The 18,328-nt window shown below is 37.7% G+C and overlaps 1 protein-coding gene across 1 annotated transcript in view; it reads left to right on the forward strand.

Annotated features, from left to right (window-relative positions):
- The window catches only part of Dpp4 (dipeptidyl peptidase 4), an 81,233-nt gene that overhangs the window by 916 nt on the left and 61,989 nt on the right, over positions 1 to 18,328 (forward strand). The window lies entirely within an intron of this gene.

An 18,328-nucleotide genomic window follows, 5' to 3' on the forward strand; every position in this document is an offset into this window, starting at 1 on the left:
GTGTTTAAAGATCCCAAATGTAGCAGCTAGATGTCTTAAGGGGTGGAAAATTTAAAAATGAAGCCAAAGACAATGCACAGGGAACCCAATTTTTTTTTTTTGTTGTTGTTGTTGTTTTATTTTTTCCTTCAGGCATGGTGAAAATTCATCAATTTGAGAAATGTGACTATTTCACCAATTTAGGAATCTTGCAGAGCTAAATTATAAAGCTGGTGTGCATGACAATCTTCAGAGGGATCTGGTATCAATGATGTTTTAGTGTACTATTTCCTTTAAAGTCACCTGCTTGTCTTTTTAGCTTGCCCGAGTGTTCCAGTTTAGGCCTAGATTTTGATACAAAACATTCAAATAATGAAATACACACGCTTGAATACAATCACATGATATTAACTAGCTTGGGTTTCCTCTGGCCCTTCTTTTTCTTTTAAACACTTACTTTCATTTTAGCATTATACACTTACTAAATTAGTCAGTCAACTGAAACATTCTTTCTGGATGGTTGAGTCAATGAGGAAATGTAGTCAGTGCTTGTATACAAGGGGTCTCCATCCAGATTTCAAGGTAACAATTTAGAATTACCTTGTAAAACTATGAAAAATATGCTGCCCTGCAATTGAAGCAAAGGTGCCAGAAATTAAAATAACAATAAATTGACCTATTGCTAATGACATTTACTTAAAGAAACCTGTGGTTACTTTAGACTACAGAGTGACAGACTTCAGTCCACTTATGTTTGATTGTTTCTGTTGCATTATTAAGTTGTAATTATTTTCATGAAATGATACTTTGTATATTTAAACAACAACTCATGCAAAGCCTTGTGGGAAAAGGATGGCTCATTCATATCAATAAATATTTATAGGACTTACATTATGTTCCAACACTGTGCTAGTTGCTGCAAATTTAACAATCACATTTTATAGACTACCAGAAATATACAAACAAATGACTTGTTGTGTGTGTTTGTGTGTGTGTGTGTGTGTGTGTGTGTGTGTAGCCAGTTTGTCTCCAAAACATCATGAAGGCATTAAAGCATTACTGGAAAGATGGATAAAACTGTAATTATTGGAACTTCCCTTAGGTGAAATTAGAGGGAATGTTGTACTTTGATAAGCCACTTGAGATGGGGAGTGAATTTGCGGAGGGCCCTTCATCATGCAGCTGCCTTCCATGGGCTTTTTTGAATTAACTACCAAGATTTTCTTTCATTGAGTAGTGTATACAGACCGGGGAGGAGCTGTCTCACCCTAACCAGCACCTAGTCTCTCCTCCAAATAAAATTACAAGGATGTTTTCTTGAAGAGGACTTCTAGAGAGACTCAGGTCTCCACCTAACTACTCTAATTTAGGGTGCAAATTATAGATGCTTGATCAAATTGATCAAGTTTTCCCAGGAGATTGGGCACTCTCCTGGGAAAGCCAGGGAAGACTTCTCACAAGAGGTTTCTTTTGTGGGGAAACTTTAATAGTTAGAAAATGTGAATGACTGTGTGACAACACAGAGACAAAAGATCATATCTCGATTCTTGGATTCTAAAAGGATCCACAGCCAACGAGGAGGGTAGATAGCAGGAAAAGGAGTTGGATTTTAACCTGTAGATGATGCAGAACTGCTGGAGAATTTTGAGCATGACTGGACTGTTAGGCATGACATTTGGAAAGTGGGTTGAAATAGAGAAAGAATAGAAGAAAAAACAAGGGAAATGGTATAGAACTCTTAGGGTATAGATTGAAGTTCTGATTCTATATAGCTATTCAGAAATGTGAAGGACTAGACTTAAGTAATTGATTAAAGATAAGGAGGTAAGGGGAAGAGTGGATAAGGATCTCTCTTAAGGAGGAGATGTGGTTTATGGCGGTTTACATAAACTTCCCATTTCGCTTTCTTGTGTTTTTTAATTTCCGTCTATATATGTTTAGGTACAAAACGGAAGTCATTTGTTTCAACTCCTGCCTTATCAGAAGGGACAGAGACAAAAGCTCAGGAGTGCAGCATTTTCACTTAATCAGCAATACCTTTCCTGGGAGGTGCCATAATAAGAGATTCTTACAGAGAATCCATAACCAACCATCAAGAGATGCTTCCCATATTATCTATCAAAGTTTAAGCAGGAAAGGGAGAAAGAAAGAGAATGGGGATCTATAAGGAAGGAGAAGGGGAATGTAAGGAAGAGAGAGAGAGAAGGAGGTCTAATGGGGAAAAAAGAGACCTAGATGATGTGAAAACAAAGAATGAAATTGCTAAAAGGAAGGAGAAAGATGCAACCCCACGCTCTTCCTCTGAGAGGTTAATTTAAGAGAAGGTCAAGTGTTTCCATAGGAAATGCTGAGTTTAGTTAGCAGAACTAAACACACTGGAACAGGAGGGAAGTATGGACACAGCAGTTGAGGAGAGGCGTAAACTACTGGTATTTTTTTTTTTTTAGAATAAAAATGTCTTGCGGTTAGAGGTTAAAATAACGACTGCCTGCATTTCTCCAATATATGTACAAGTCTATTACTAAAAGAATATATATATATATATATATATATATATATATATAATCATCTCCATTTGTATATTTACACATATATATACATATATATGTATATAGAACTTTTAGTTACATATTTATAAAACTTTTAGTTTTATATATATATATAACTTTATATATAATCATAATTTTATTTTAATTTTTTAATTTATTATAGATGAAGATTGCATATTTGAACATTTAGGTTCCCTGAGAATTAGCAATAAAACAATTGTATGGAATTATAGAAATCCTAATAGCCTAATGATAAACTCCCCCTCACTCAGTATTTGTGATTCCTTTACTTCCCTTTTTTGCATTACATCCTGAGATTTGAAATACTTGGTTGCCAGATAGTTTTATTATGGAGTTGGGAAGTATCGCTATTCTTCTTTTGTTCTTTTGTCTGCTTTAGCAGTAAATTTCCTCAATACCTTCTTTCAGTTCATAGGAAATTTGCCTGCTTACCCACCCACCAGTAATAAAAGAAAACCCAAATGTGAGGAGACAGGAATAATCAGAGAGAGAAAAGATAACATCTATGAAGTTTGCCTGAGAAAGTCCAGGATCGATTCTCAGTTGAAAAGTACAGAAATAAGTCTGAATGAAAGCTTTGTACATGTCAGAGGACAGTTTCTAAACAGCATGCTCTGTGAAAGCTCTAGTTGATTCCAGGGAGCTCAGTTAACTATTGTCAACTTTTGTGAGTGTTCCTGCAGACAGGCCAATGATTTTGGCTTTTGGTTCCCTAGCCATAGTATGCGCCTCAACTTTCTGTGTCTTAGAAATCTTTGCCTGTCTTCTCGAAAGGGTCCAGAGAGACAGAAAGGGAAGATTGTTTGCCCAGTTAATGGTCAGAGAAAGAGCATAAAGGGACTTCCTAGAGCTGGCTCAGTGTCCTTCTACTTTTATGACTTAAGAAAGTGCTGAGGCCCAGGGGGGAGGTGCCTATAAATAACCTGTAGGAGCAGGAGGGGAAGGAATGTGAGGAGTTGGTGGTATTCAACAGGTTTTCACTGTGTGCCAGGTATCGATTGGGCTGAGGGGCTTCAATGTATTCCCCCATGTAATCCTTAAAATAACTCTTGGAGAGAGGTGCTATAATCATCTCCATTTGTACAGAAGGTTTGTAGAAACTTTGAGAGGATCAATCACTGCATAACAAATTACTCCAAAGCTTAAAACAATATTGTCTCATATTTTGTGTGGGTCAGGAATTTGGGAGTGGCTTAACTTGGTGTCCTGGCTCAGGCTCTCTCCTGAGGTTGCCATCTAGCTCAGCCTCCTGTTAACTGAAAGCACAGCTGGAGCTGGAGGATCCTGTCCAAGCTCAATCACAGGATGCCTAGCTAGAGTTCCCACCCACAGCAAGGGCCTCAGATAACAAGGGAGCTTCCTTCCCTTGGAATGAAGGAGCCAAGAGAGGATCTAAGCAGAAGGCACTAGTGTCTTTTATGACTCATCCTCAGAAGTGGGAACTGTAGCATCCCTTCTGCTGTGTAGTGTTGATCCCATGGACCAACTCTACATCACATCAATGCCAGGGGCACTACACAAGGGTGGATATCCTTGAACCATTTTTGGAGAACAGCTGCTAAAGAAGTTAAGGAACTTGCTCAATATTCCACAGAGTTAGGATTCACATTTGGACATTATGACTCTAGAGCTGATACTTGATACTAATAAACTTCACATCATTTTGCTAGCTTGTGATCAAATATAAGCTTCAAATATATGATCAACTTAGTCATATTAGCGTAATTGTTACAACTTCTCCTTTACAGTTATATGATAATTTCCTGATTGCTAATCCTTAAACTTTAAGTGTTTTGAGGAGAAGAGTCTAGCACTAGTGCTTCTATTCCTATATAAAATTGTATACAGGCAACAAATTTCAGCCCAAGAATGACATTGCATGCTTTTTCTTTTTCATTTTCTTATTATTTACTTATTAATTTATATTTTAGTAGTGCTAGGGAGGGAACCCAGAGTCTCACGCATACTCTAACCCTCTATTACACCACCAACCCCCAACATTCCATACTTTGAGTAATCTTATTAAGTAGTATCCATATTTACTTTAGTTGCAATAAATTACACTTTTCTTTCTGATGCAAATTATTTTATTTCATTTGGTCTTCCCAGAACATACTCTTCATAGACATATATTATTTTTTAAAATTTTTATTTGTTCTCATTATTTACACATGACAGTAGAATGAATTTTGACACATCATACAAAAATGCAGTATAACTTCTCATTCTTCTGATTATACAAGATGTAGAATCACACCAGTCATGTAGTCATATACACACATAAGGTAATAATGTTCAATTAATTCTACTATTCTCCATTATCCTCTCCCTTCCCTTCACTCCCGTCTGCCTAATCTAAAGTACCTCTATTCTTCCTTAGTCTCTGCTAATTGTGAAAATTGGCAGATTATTTGTGTCTTGATATGCAAGCTAAGATGAAGTCACCTGTACCACTGGTAAAAAAAAAAAAAAAAAAAAATGGTGAGCCCTGTTGACAGCTGTCACAGCAATCAGTAGGCTCCATGCACACAGAAAGTCAGCCCTGAAAAACAGAAAATATTAATAAACATATCAGAGAAGATATTCAACCTTTGGTTTTTGGGGATTGGTTTATTTCACTTAGCATGACATTCTCCTGCTGCATCCATTTACCTGCAAATGCCATAGTTTCATTCTCCTTTAAGGCTGAGTAATATTACTTGTGTATATATACCACATTGTTTTATCCATTCATCTCTTGAAGGGCACCTAGGTTGGTTCTGTAGTTTGGCTATTGTGAGTTGAGCTGCTATAAACATTGGCATGGCTGCATCACTGTAATATGCTGATTTTAAGTCCTTTAGATATAAACTGAGGAGTGGGATAGCTGGGTCAAATGGTAGTTACATTCCAAATTTTCTGAGGAATCCCCATGCTGTTTTTCATAATGGATGCACCAATTTACATTCCCACCAGTTATGCATGAGTGTGCCTTTTCCCCACGTCCTTGCCAACATTTATTGTTGCTTATATTCTTGGTAATTGTTCTTCTGACTAGAGTGAGATGAAGTCTCAGAGTAGTTTTCATTTGCATGTCTCTAATTGCTAGAGAGTTGAACGTTTTTTCATATATTTTTGGATCGATTGTACTTCTTCTGTGAAGTGTCTGTTCAGTTCCTCAGACCATTTATTGATTGGGTTATTTTTATGTTAATTTTTTAAAGTTCTTTATATATCCTGGAGATTAATGCTATATCTAAGGTGCATGTGGTAAAGATTTTCCCCCATTCTGTAAGCTCTCTCCCCACATTATTGATTGTTTCTTGTGCTGAAAAGAAGTTTTTTAATTTGAATAATCCCATTTATTGATTCTTGATTTTACTTTGTGAGCTTTAGGAGTCTTGTTAGGGAAGTCAGTTCCTAAGTCAACATGGTAAAGATTTAGGCCACTTTTTCTTGTATTCTAGTACAGTTTAAGGTCTGGAATTATGATGCCCTCCTGCTTCACTTTTCTTGCTAAGGAATTTTTCGGCTATTCTGGGTCTCTTATTTTTCCAAATGAATTTCATGATTGCTTTTTCTAGTTCTATAAAGAATGTCATTTGGGATTTTAATAGGAATTGCATTAAATCTGTATAATGCTTTTGGTAGCATGGTCATTTTGACAATGTTAAGTCTATCCAAAAGCATGTGAACTCAGGGGCACTCAGCCACTGAGCCACATCTGCAGCCCTATTTTGTATTTTATTTAGAGACAAGATCTTAGCATCTCACTTTTGCTGAGGCTGGCTTTGAATTCGTGATCCTCAGCCTCTCAAGTTGCTGGGATTACAGGTATACACCAGCATCCCAGTTTTTTGGTTTTGTCTTTCTTTCTTTCTTTCTTTCTTTCTTTCTTTCTTTCTTTCTTTCTTTCTCTTTCTCTTTCTTTCTTTCTTTCTTTCTTTCGAGGCTATTTTGAATGGGGTAATTTTCCTAATTTCTCTTGCAGTAGATTCACCACTGATGTATAGGAAGGCACAAGTTTGATTTATGGGTGTTGATTTTATATCCTGCTACTTTGCTGAATTCATTTATTAGTTTTATAAATTTTCTGGTGGAACTTTTTGGGTCTTCTAATTATAGAATCATGTCATATTCACATAGCCATAGTTTGAGTTCTTCTTTTCCTATTTATATCCCTTTAATTTCTTTCTTCATTCTAATTGTTCTGGCTAGAGTTTCATGAATCTTGTTGAATAGAAGTGATGAAAGAGGTCATCCTTGTCTTGTTCCAGTTTTTAGAGGGAATGCTTCCAATTTTTCTCCATTTAGAATGATGTTGGCCTTGGGTTTAGCATCTATAGCTTTTACATTGTTAAGGTATGTTCCTGCTCTCCCTATTTTTTCTAGTGTTTTGAACATGAAGGGGTGCTGTATTTTGTTAAATGCTTTTTCTACATATATTGAGATGATCATATGATTCTTTTCTTTAAGTCTATTGATGTGATGAAGTCATTGTTGTAAATTGATTTCTGTATATTAAGCCAACCTTGCCTCCCTGGGACGAACCCCATTTGATAGGGTGACACTACCTTTTTAATAAGTTTTTGTATGCAATTTGCCAGAATTTTATTGAGAATTTTTACATCTATGTTCATCAGGGGTATTGGTCTGAAGCTTTCTTTCCTTGATGTGTCTGTGTCTGGTTTTGGTATCAGGATGATATTAGCCTCATAGAATGAGTTTGGAAGTGTGGCCTCCTTTTCTATTTCATGGAATAATTTGAGGAATTTTCATGTTAATTCTTTGAAGGTCTTGTAGAACTTGGCTGAGAATCTGTCTGGTCCTGGGCTTTTCTTGATTGGTAGGCTTTTGATGGTATCTTCTATTTTGTTGCTTGAAATAGACTTGTTTATATTGTGTGTGTCCTCCTGATTTGGTTTGAGTAGGTCATTTTCTCTAGAAATATGTTGATGTCTTCAAGATTTTCTGAAATGTGACATGTATTATTATCTTGACTTTTTATACTTGAGGAAGTTTAAGCATAGGAAGTTTAGGAGTGTGCAAGTAAATACTGGATCTGAGCAATCAAAATCTGACTTCTATCCTTTCCTGAACTTGCTGGTTCTCATAAATAATTGAACTTAGGAAATGCTTTGATTGTAGTTTTTCTGAAGTTAATGTTTAATCATTGCTTTATGGCTGGATGATGATCCTTTCATTGTTGTAAATCAATATCTTGTAAATATTTTTACCTTTAGTCTTCACAGCTCCATTATGACCTCCAAAAGAAGGTGCGCCCCTCAGTTTGAGAAGAACCTGAAACCACAAAGTTAGGACTTCTGAGCTAGATGTGTTATTGTTTTCCAAGTATTATATTTTCAGTTTTACATTGTGCTTCAAAAGTACAAATTCATAGGAAGTTTTTTGAAACTTCAATATAAGCCGTTTGCTTTCTTCAACTGTACACATTCATGTACACACTCCTTAGTTATTTGGTTTGCTGGGTAAACAAATAGAGCTATGATCTTAGGCCACTTGTTTCAGCATCTAAGGCTCAAGAAGAAGTCATTTAAGGCAGAGCCAAAGCCAGCTTGGATTTTGTTCCAGATATTCTGTGAGCCATGGAGGTTTAACTGAGGGAAAAAAAGAAGGAGGGGTAGAGTTTCAAGTAGTACCTATCATCTATCCCTTCTCTGATTAAGTCTCCTAAAACTGAACCAGGTGAATCTTGTAGCCCTAATCCCATCTCTGTGGTAGGGACCTGCTTTTCTTAAGCTCAGGACTAGGAGTTTCATGGGTGACTCATTTTTCTTTTATATTTCTTTATTCTTTTGCTCCAGACAGGAAAACTTCTTCAGAGTGAAATTTAAAACCTCTTCAGAACTTAGGTCTTATAGTGACGAAAGGAAGTATTTGTCAATTCAACAACATTTTTTGAACAATTGTTGCATGCCAGGCGTTGCTGCAGGTGAGGGAAAAATGGTCCTCAGTGGTTCAGGTGAAAAACCTGCTCCCTTGGGCCTTACACGGTCCATGGGGCAGTCAGCTAATAGGCAGAAACAATTTTGGATGATAGTAAGTGCTACGTCAAAAAGAAAGTGGGTTAGAAAGAACTGAAGGATTTTGTCTTCTCTCTTATTCCAAGTATGGTTTTGAGCTACCAGAGGATTTAAGCCTGAGTATGGCATGATCTTATTTATGGGTCAAAAATAGGTCTCTGACTCCTGTATGGATAATGTTTGGGGGCAAGAGTTGTCTAAGTAAGAGATGACAGTGGCTTGGACAAAGGTAGTAGTATTGGAAATAAAAATCTATTTTTTAATAGGATATATTTTGTAGGTAAGACAATGTATAGGAATATGAAGTAGGAGGGAGGGAGAGGAGATAAGTATGACTCCTTGAACAGCTGGCTACCTATCCAAAGTGGAGGGTTTTCTCTAGCTCCCATGGCCATGCTTCCCATAAAGGCTAATCTGCAGAAGTCCCACTGGCCTACCTCCCTCATCCTACCACATCAGGCTGCCCCTTTCCAAGACCAGGCTCAGGGAGCCCTCTCTAGTCTATTCTGCTAACCCAGACTTGTCAATGGAAGGTAATTCTCCAAATCAGCAGGTATGCATTGAGCTTTTAGTATATGCTAGGCACTTTGTCCCTACAGATATAAAGATGATAGTTATGGCCTTGTTCTCAAATAATTCACTTTATTAAAGGAAACATTAACTACAATCAAAAGAGTTAAGTGCCCTTCTAGTAAGTGAGCAAAGTGCTATGGAAGCACTCCCAAGCAAATGATAAATTGTGTCCAGGAAAGTCTTTATGGAAACCAACCAAGCATAAAGGGTTAATAATTAATGGGTCTGAACATCATCCTTCCAATCCTCCAGCTGTCACAACTGGATCCCAGGCATGAAGTTCACCTACATGTTCAGTTCTCAGCAATTTACAGCCCCCTGATTCTATACAAAGATGTTATCAGCCAACGTGTTTTTGGATGCAAGTAACAGAATACCGAACCAGAAAGTGTTTAGCTACAAGAGTTTATAATTGTTATCATTAGCATTTAGAAAATTGTAAAGTGAGTACTTTTTGAATCTGTTAATGCAGTGATCAAACATTATCCTCAAAGACCCAAAGGGACTCAACTCTGCTCTCCTCAGACTACTGATTGTTCCCAAGCTTGTCCTCTCATAGGTGGGCATGGCTGCTCTAGCTCAGCCCATCACTTGTTCACACAGCTCTTTCACAAGGAGGAAGCGGATGACTCTTCCTCATTCATGGTTTGCCCTATTGGAGTGGGAAGACCATTTCTAAAAGTCCCCTGATCTAAGGCAGAATTTCCCTCCGGTTTGCTTTATTGACTGAATTTGTATTCTTTGTCTGTTTCTAAATTAATCACCAACATAAGGCAGGTGTCATCATGATTAGACTAATCAGGATTCACTTTTCTGGGTCTAAAGAGGAAATCCCTTAGCCCATAGAAGGGGAATTGAGACTTTTGAAAGTCAGCAAGGGGGTGGTCTGTGTAGGCATATCACATATCTTTAAGTTAGAAAGATTTGATTTTCCAGAAAATGAACAGGCATCAAAGTAGCTCTCATCTCCAGAGACTCAGAAACTTTAAGTCTCTTCTTCCTTTCTCCTTCCTTTCTTTCCTGTCTATCTGGGTTTATTGCAGAGCTGTGTGTTTTTATTTCATTTCAAGAGCATTTTGATCCCATTATTTGCTTTCTCTTAATTCAAAGTGATCAAGAGGAGGAAAGAATTGAATGTATAATATTTAAGACTCATGCCAGGTGCAGTGGCACACGCCTGTAATCCCAGCAGCTTGGGAGGCTGAGGCAGGAACATTGCAGGTTCAAAGCCAGCCTCAGCAAAAGCAAGGCACTAAACAACTCAGTGAGACCCTGTCTCTAAATGAAATACAAAATAGGGCTGGAGATATGCCTCAGTGGCCAAGTGCCTCCTGAGTTCAAACCCTGGCACTCAAAAAAAAAAAAAAAAAAAAAAAAAAAAGAAAGAAAGAAAGAAAAAAAAAGAAAAAGCAAATCTAAGACAATTGAGGCAGTCAGAAACATATAAAGGGAATTACTGTCAGTTTGCTTATTAAACTACATGTAAACTAACTATTGTATTTTATCCAATTCATAATGAAGAAAAGAGGCAGAAGCAGCATAAAATGGAAAAAGGTTTTTAAAAGACGATAAAAATTAGATCTGTAAAAGGTAACTCAGGAAAGTAGGACTTGAAATAATTAGTAGTCATAAAAATAAAATAAGAAAACAAATAAAAACAAAATAACCCAATATCTAGAAGATACAGTTTAATTTTATAATGATACTAAAATCTAATTGATGACTCAAATTATTATTGACAAATTTCCAAGGGAAAAATTAATCTGCCTGTTATTGATTTCATCTCAATAAAAGTGATTTTACTGTACTGAAAGGAAAATCTAGAATCTGACATCAAATGGTCCCTTAGTTCTACTTGGCAATGCTCTGACATTATTTCCACTGCTTACTTGGCCACTCTCTGGGTGGATGATTCCACATATTCCTTTCCATCCAAATCCCCTTCCACATGCTCATTCTCAGGTGAGGAACTTGCTTCCTGTTTTAATAAGAAAACCATTTGAAAAGAGCTTCTTCAGCTCTTACCAGCTCACCCATGCACTCATGTGCATCTTCCTCTACCTAAGACAATGAATGAACCATGTAGTGCTCATCTAAGTCCAGAGTCTCCATTTGTGCACTGGATTCCATCCCCATTTGTTTACCCCAAGACAGTTCTCTGTTACCTGTTGCCCATCTCTTTGTGATCATAAACATGTTATAATCTGTCACATCCTTTAAAAAAGGAAGGAAAACATCTCTCTATATCTCACATTTCCACTAACCTATCATTCCCTTTATTTCTCTACTACAAAACTTCTCAATTTTCTGTTATTACTGTCTGTACTCTCTCTTTTTCTCCCTTAAACCCCAAATGGATTATTTCCACTGCACCGATAAAATAGCCCTGTTCCTGTCATGGCTCCTACTTTTCTCTGTGTTGACAAATTCAGAGCTCAGTTCTCACTCTATGTCTGCCATGCATGCTCATCAGTTGATCATCCTTCTATGACTGCCTATAGTTCACCACTGTGTCTTAATTTTTTCTTTTACCTCACTGTGTGCTGTGTCCCAACCTTTTTTAAGGAGCTCCTTTCTCACGTTTCTGACTTCTATCATTCAGCTACTCCAAGGATCCATCCTAAGGCCTCAGTTCTCCTTATACTAGATGATCTCATCCACTCTCACAGCCTAAAATACCATCTATAATCTGACAAGTCTTAATTTTGTCTTCAGACCAAACCTCTTTCTTAAACTCTAGATGCTTATATATACAACTACCTACTTGACTTCTCCTCTTGTATATGAAATTGGCATCTCATAATGACAACTCTTAAAACTTCTTTTTCCCCTCAGACTCACCCCCAACCCTTACTATATCTTATCTGAACCAATTAGCAATTTCAGTTTTGCTATTACTGAGGCCCATGCTCAGGCAAATTTTCTTTGATTCCTCTCTTTCGTTCACAGGGAACTTCCTCTTGTCAGCAATCCTATCTTCTCTATATTCACATTCTTTCAGGGTTTGACCATACCTTACCACCTCAACTAATACCACCCTGGTCTCCCAAGCCCTCACCTTTCACCTGAATTAGAGCAAACAGTTCCCTGTTTATTTTCTTAATTCCTTCACTGGGACAGACCAGGTGATTGTGGTAAGCAGAATTCTAAGATGGCCTTTAAGACTTCCTTTACTCCCCTCTTATGTACTAATCTCTGAAATTGTGAATTTGATGGATTCTATTCTTGTGGTTGGTTTTGTTATATGATACTGTCAACTTTAAAAGAAGATTATCTGCTTGGTCCTGACAGAATCATATAAGCCCACTAAAAACAGAGTGTGTAGCTGGTTATAGAACATGCAGTCAGAGACTTCAGGGCTGGGGAGGATTTGACATGTTATTACTGACAAGGAAGATGAATGGGGCCATATGGCAAGGAGTGTGGGTGAGTCTCTAGGAGATTAGAGAAGCCCTAGCTCATAGTCAATGAGTGGATGGAATCTTCAAAATCACAACTTCAAGGCACTGAATTCTACTAATAGTCTTAACTTGGATGCAGACTTTTCCCCAGAGTCTTCAGATAAAAACTCAATTTAGCCAAAATCTGATTTTAGCCACAAAAACTTTGATATTCCCTGAGAAGAAAATCTAGCCATGCTGAGCTAGACTTTTGACCTATAGAATTCTGAGCAAATATATGGGTGCTGTATTAAGCCACGAAGTTTGTGATAATTTGTTGTACAGCAATAGAAAATGAATATAGTGATCATATCTAAACATAGGTCTTTCTCAGCTGATAGCCATTCAATGGCTTCCCATATCTCTAAAGTCAAAACCAGAGCTCCCATAGTGACAAATTGTGAAGTTGGAGCCCACTACCTGTCTGAGCTCTTTTCCTACTGTCCCCCTTTGTAACAGCCTCCCTTAGGGGCTTTGGACCTGCTGATCTTTCTACTGAGATCCTCTTCCTATGGACTTGCATTGCTCACTTCCTCCCTACCTTTGGGTCTTGGCTCAGATGCTTGCGTATTCATGGGGCCCTTACAATCACCCTGTTGAAAATGGCAACATCACCAAACTCTTCCTTACCCCATTTATTACCTCCATAGCACTTATTTCTGGCTCCTATGCCACTATTGGTTTATTTGTTTACATGTCTCTCCCATTTACATGTAAGCTTTATGACTGTATTGACTAGAACATTGAATATGTTCAGTAAATATTTGGTGAATTCAAGAAATTGTCTTAGTAGTTCACACAAGAAAAATAATTTTGATAAACATTTTTCAACATTGCAGCAATTCTGATTAAAATGCTTATGTTCATAAATAAAAGGTGAAAAAATCATCTAGTGATAGATCGTGCATGCCTACTATTTATAGAGTACAGTGCGAGCTGCTGTTTGATAAAGATATGATACATTCATTCTCTTGGCTTATATATCATCTGATTAAGAAACAATTTCAATTAAGTGTTTAAATAATGATATAAATTGCCTGATCAATTGGTCATATCTGGCATAGAAAATAAGCATCACTGAGTGCAGTGACACATACCTGTAATCCCAGCTACTAGGGAGGCTGAGACAGGAGGATTGAAAGTTCAATACCAACCTGGGTATCTCAGTAACACCTTATCTCAAAATAAACAAGTGAAAAGGGCTGGGGATGCAACTCATGACACTAGTAAAGTGCCACTGAGTGTTGCAAAAATAAAAAAATTAAAATATGCGGAAGAAATAAGGAAATAAGTATGGAATAAGTAATAAGAGCATGTAATAAAGACTAAGTAATCAAGAGGCATAAGAAGGGGTGGTGAGGAAATGAAGACCACACATAGAAATTCCTTATTTTAAAAGTTTGTCAGTAGCATAATAAGAAAAATAAGAAATGGCTAAGGAAGGCACCAAGATCAGGAAACTGTTTCTTTAAGATAGGCACACCCTATGCTGCACGCTTTGGACTGGGCAGAAGTAAGCAGTGGAAAGATGGAAGACTCTTGAAAGGGTAAAAATGAAATGAAAAGGAATTCCCATGGGAATCAAGAAGCCAGGGATCCGAGGCACAGGCGGCAGAGGGAGGATCAGGAGGAAGTCAGCCTCTCCCTGAGTTCTAAGCAAGGGGTTAAACAGTGGCAGGAAGGATAGGTACCACAGAAATGAAGAACATGGTAGAAGATTGGCCCCTGAGGTGGCTTTTGCTGTAAAAGCAATCACTGACTCTTTGTGTTGGATACTTTATCATCTTTTCAAAATGGATACAGCATGGCCTGCAATTCAGTACTGTGTCCTGTTGGAATCCAGGGAATAGGGGATTAAAAAAAAAAAAAGGAAGGAAAAAGAGATTTGCATTAAGGCTTACCTGACTATATTTTAATGAGATTAGAGGAATGATGATGAAAGTTACTGGATCTATCATAGAAAAGAGAACAAGAAGAATAACAATTGCCATCCAGGAAACCGCAGGGCTGCCATATATAATGCAGTCCAGAGTGAAAATTCTAGAGTTTTTAAGAGAACTGACACCCTTTTTGACTTCAGAGTCCTAGAACAAATTAAATCTCTATTTCTATTTAAATTAGTTACAAAAGTTAAATTCACACTTGCATAAAATCTAATTCATCTCCACCAATTCACAAAGGACTTTCAGCATAGCATTAACAGTTACTCCCCCAGATACTTAGAAAGGTTTAGAAGGTTGTAAACACTGGCCTCAGATTCACACTGCCTGGTTCAAATGTAGTTTGGTACACACTAATCATGAGACTATGGCTGTGCCAGTCTGTGCCTTAGTCTCATCTGCAAAATGTGATGAGAATAAGAATAATAAATCAATTGAGAAAAATATACAATGCCTAGAACTACCTACACTCTATAAGAATGAACAAATATCATTCTTTTTATATTTTTTAATCCTTTTGTTTCTTTTTTTTAAAAGAGAGAGAAAAAATTTTTTAATATCTATTTTTAGTTTTCGGCAGACACGACATCTTTGTTTGCATGTGATGCTGAGGATCGAACCCGGGCCAAACGCATGCCAGGCAAGCGCGCTACCGCTTGAGCCACATTCCCAGCCCTCCTTTTGTTTCTTAACAGTCCAAGAGAGGGCAGATACCGTAATAACATTTACCCTACATTCCCAAAGGCTTGCCTAGCAAATACAGGGAAAGGGTTAAATTCTGTGGCAATTTTGATGTGCAGCAATTGTTTTTCCTTGTATCCTGGATGGCAAACATTTATTACAAAGGATAACCTTGTAAATTATATTTTTATAAATATTTCTGGAAAGTTCTTCAATGATTCAATATTAGAGCTTTCTACTTCCCTAAATGCTGACACTCTCTCATCAATTTTCTTTTGAACACCAGGAGATCATTCCTAGCTTGCTGTAACACCCTGCATTCATGTCTCTACACCTATTTTTGAGAATTTGTCATGAGAAACCAGTCCTGTGCCAAAATAGTTGCATGTTTCTCAAGCTTGTGGGTCACGTATCGTACACTTCAAGTTTCCACCTTTCAACTGTTTCTCATCATTTTGGATTATGCTGGCCCACTGCCAGGTCCTTTGTGGGGCATAAATATCCTAAGAATTAGTTTGAGCCTTTATTATTGCTTATTTCCAGAAGAAAGAGTCCTATCAAGGGAAGAGAGAGACTATAATCAGAAAAAAAGTTTTGTTTTGTTTTAATTTCAAAAAGAAATGAATCTATCCTGCCACCTTATTCAGGGCTGACTTCCTGCATGCATGGAGCCTCCTGATTGCTGTGACAGCAGTCAACAGGGCTCACCATTTTTTTTTTTTTTTAACCAGAGGTACAGGTGGTTTCATCTCAGCCTACATATCAAGACATGAATAATCTGCCAATTTTCACTTTTCTGCTCTGTATTTTGATATTGTTTCAAGGCCATCCAAGTTTCAACAACATCTGTCTTTTAAAATCAATCTTGAGAATACTTTTTTAAAATTGCTCACAATTTTGAGGAGTGCCCAAAATACATGGGTCATTAAAATACAGCAAGGGTTGGCTGCCTGGTTTTATAAGTAAAGTTTTATGGGAAAACAACCCCACTCACTTACTTATGGGTTGGCTGTGATGGCTTTCAAGCTATAAGGGCAGACTTGAGAAGCTGTATCCAGAGACCACACAGCCCACAAAGCCAAGATGTTTGTCATCCAGCCATTTAAGAAAAAATGCATCTAGTGTCCCAGATGTTCTCTTAATGTAATGGCCTTCTACTGTCCTATTAAGAATGTTTGCAATTATTTACATAGTGAAACTTAATTGGCAATTATTTTATTGTGGTGAAATTCTTGATCTTCACATCACTGCTAGTTGCTCTGGGGAAGAGACTCTTTAAATACATCTTTGTATCCTGGTTGGCCAGATGTTGTATTCTTACAACTGATAGAGACCTTCTTATTTATAGGCAAGGTGTGTCAGTTCTTATATCATTTAGGATACTGTGGCAAAACAGAGGTCACATTGGATATTTCAGCAAAGTATTTAATATAAAAATTGGTTGCACAGATAAACAAGCAAAACAGTAATTCTGAGGTAATCCAGAGGCAGTAATTGCAGGAAGGAGCTATGTTGAGGGCTTGGGAACAAAGAAAAAGAAGAGGAACACAGGCCATCTGAGCTTAAAACGTTCAGGTGTGTGGTAAAACCCATTGCTTCTGGTTCCACTGATAGGCAAGCTGAAGCAGGTTAGATGGATATTACAAAAGACAAAAGAAGGTAGATCCTGGCCAGGTGCTACTTCTGGTCACATGCTGGCAGGACCAGCAAGAAAAATGGGGTCTTTTATCCTCTCTTTGGTGTCTGATCTTTTTCTATTTTTCCCTGTTGACAAAACGAAGCCTGCAGACTCATAATCTTGGAAATATAGCTGCAAGTCTCCTTTTCAGCATTATTGTGCAAAAAGGGGCATATCAAGGACTAAAAGCACAAAAATGACTGGCACGGGCTTAGAAAAGTGAGCTGATCCTATGGAAGGCAAACTGGAGGAGCTTCCATCCCCAATCTATCTAGAGCCATCTGGCCAGGCCTGCTGTTCTCCTAAACCAAAACCACTTGGAGTTCACATGTTGGTGCTTGAAGCTATTGGTTCTTGTTTTTGTATTGTCCTGGTATTTATCCTTCTATTCAACAACTATTTATTGATCATCCATATGCCAGGCAATGCTCTATATTATAGCAATATAATAGTAAATAAAATGAACAGCAACAAATCGGTGCCCACATGGAACTCTCCTACAATCAAGGGAGGCAGACAGTAAAGAAGGGAATAAGTAAACTATATGCTACATGGTATCACTGCTAAGGAAAAATATAAAGCTAGAAGGAGCAGTAGAGCATGCCCTAGGAGAGGGGGCTATACACTAGCCCACAAAAGGAAAGCATCAGTTAAGTAAGATCTGGAGAAGGTAACAGAGCAAGCCTTGAGCATTTGTTGGGGCAAGACCATTCCAGGGAGAGGATCTGGTAAATGCAAACTTCCTCAGGCAGGAGTGGGCCTGCTGTGTCAGAGGAAGAGCTAGGAGGTCAGGGTAGCTGAGTGGAATGATAAGCGAGTAAGAAAAGAGGTGAGGCTAGAACTGTGCCTGACTGCCCTGTCAAGTTGTTCCCTTTTTTTCCAGACTATTGCTTATCTGGAAAATGCACGTTGTACTGTTTGTTTGGCATTTCAGATAGACATTTGAAAAGACAATGTTCACATTCCCAATAAAAATTTCAGCATCTAACACTCTGGTTCTCAAGTACATGTTTATAGTACACAGTTCCCATATTTACAGATTCTAGTTAAGGGCAGCACATTTATCAGATGTCACTTGATGAACCTGAAATTTTTTTTATTGAGAAGGTAAATCTGCTGATTGTGACGTTATTCTGAAGTCCTTTATGTATAATAATCAGAGAGGGCTGGGGTTGTGACTCAGTGGTAGAGTACTTGCCTAGCATGTTCAAGGCCCTGGGTTCAATCCTCAGCACCACATAAAAATGAATAAATAAATAAATAAAATCAGAGAAACATCATTCTTCATAAATCCTCTAATTCCATTAAGTCAGTGTTTTCCTTCATTCCATAATCTGCTGCCTTTTACAATGGATGCAATGGATGGTGAAAGGCATGTCAGAGAGAAGATGTGATATTCATTAACACCTAGCAAGTCATTAGATTGCACTTGTACTGGATATTT

The sequence above is a fragment of the Callospermophilus lateralis genome, chromosome 9 (assembly GCF_048772815.1).
Source record: "Callospermophilus lateralis isolate mCalLat2 chromosome 9, mCalLat2.hap1, whole genome shotgun sequence".
Taxonomy (NCBI): Eukaryota; Metazoa; Chordata; class Mammalia; order Rodentia; family Sciuridae; genus Callospermophilus; species Callospermophilus lateralis.